This window comes from Seriola lalandi, unplaced genomic scaffold (genome assembly GCF_002814215.2).
Source record: "Seriola lalandi dorsalis isolate HSWRI2012SDOR001 ecotype SW California unplaced genomic scaffold, Sedor1 jcf7180002054797, whole genome shotgun sequence".
In the NCBI taxonomy this organism is placed as follows: Eukaryota; Metazoa; Chordata; class Actinopteri; order Carangiformes; family Carangidae; genus Seriola; species Seriola lalandi.
The window spans coordinates 698,243-700,025 of record NW_019525350.1 but is presented as its reverse complement, the minus strand read 5'-3'; positions in this window follow the sequence as shown (position 1 = coordinate 700,025).

Below are 1,783 nucleotides of genomic sequence, written 5' to 3'. Positions count from 1 at the left end.
CCCACCCCCCCCGCTTCATCTTTTGCAGTCCTTGCGTGAAAACCACGTTTGGAGTCAGTGGCAAGTCGCTCCAATCCCAAATAGAGTCAATTCTAACCCTTCACACACTCTTCCAGTCCAGGAAAATTAATACACTTTACTATTACAAGATAAAGCTATAGGGACATATTACACCAGGCATATCTGCTAGCCTGTAATACTACAGAGTCAGCATTCAATAAAAGACATTTGCAACCAGGCATTTCTCACAACAACACTTGCGAAAGATTTAAAAGCTTCTAAATTAGGTGCAGCTCACGCACGAAAGGTGCCTGGTAAGCAGGGCGATACTTACTTAAAATGACAGAGTTGTTTATGAAGGGGGTGCCTCCCTCGCTTCAAGGTGGCATGCAAGAGGAACAGTTTATGATCCACACACTGGGTTATTTAGCCTCAAACAGTGTGCATAATGTCGGGTGACAATCAGCGCACATAACTCACGCCAGGCTTTTAAGTGATCTTCCACTTCATAACTTCACCCCTTGAATACTGATTGCCCTCTTATCGCGCCATTTATCTGATGCAACTTCTGCTTTGCTGTTCCTGAGCCCGAACAGACAGCTTTCTAATTTGCAGCATCAGTATGAGAGAGCCGCACAAACTGTTGCGGCGCAGGTGTTTAACAATCCTTTGAGAGAAGAACAGAAATGTATTTTTCAATAACCTTCTTTCACACTGTTGCAGCAGTTTTTATTTTTTATTTTTTATTTTTACAGCCAGGACAACTGCCCTTGGAGCCATTAAAAATTTAATCCAGCCAGCATGCGCACATATAACATATCACCCATTATAGCAGTAAGTGTCTGAGCCAGACAGGAAAGCTGGCCAAAAGTGAAAAGGAAACATAGAGGATGAGGTCGTTTTTCATCCTGTAACGAATCCCAAAGCATCTCCGGCTTTATCACTTTTATTTAGGAGAATACCAGCGTTTGAGAAAACCAACTGAAATGACTTTGCTTAATTTGTCTAATGAGCTAACAGATCATCAGTCACTCTTGTCTTCACTGGAAGAGGAGGCAATAAAGTGCGATACGAGTTTGGATTGCGCCGTGTGTGTCACCTGAAGGACAAGGCAATGCTCATCAGTTAATCCCCCTCTGGACAAAAAGCCAGGGGGGGTTGTAAAGCAGGTTTACAAGCATGTTTGTTGCAAACTAAAATCTCCCGTATTAAACCTGGTAAATCTGTCTCCTGCTGCGACAATAGCAATAAAACAGTAGAGTTTACCGCGGAGCTTCAAGGTTGCGCAGCGCTCTAACGCCAAATATACGCAGTATTCAAAAGTAACAATGATAACGGCAAAAGAGGCTGCTGTTCCCAAAGTGACAAAGTCATTGTATGATGATTACATTCTGCCTAGAAGTCACAGCGCTCTCACCGCTCTGCGTCTTTATCGCAATCATTACTCACTCCCGGATGTGCATCACTCCCAAAACCGCACTATGAACTGCCTAAACATGAGCAAGATGATCAAGACATTAGACCTCAGTGCACTGTATTGAAATGACCTACTGCATCAAAAAAAAAAAAAGAAGAAGAACAGCATAATACATCTCAAATTCCACCAGGGAGTAATAAAACCCCCCAATTTTCATGATGAATAAAACGTTTCTCCTTTTGTTGTTCGTCCCAAACAGAGGAAAGCATGGCCGAAAGGGTTGCCACAGTGTAATCTACCTTTGGGCGTTGGTACATTAATTCCATTTTCATATTCACTGCCCCCGCCCACACCCCCCCCCCCCCC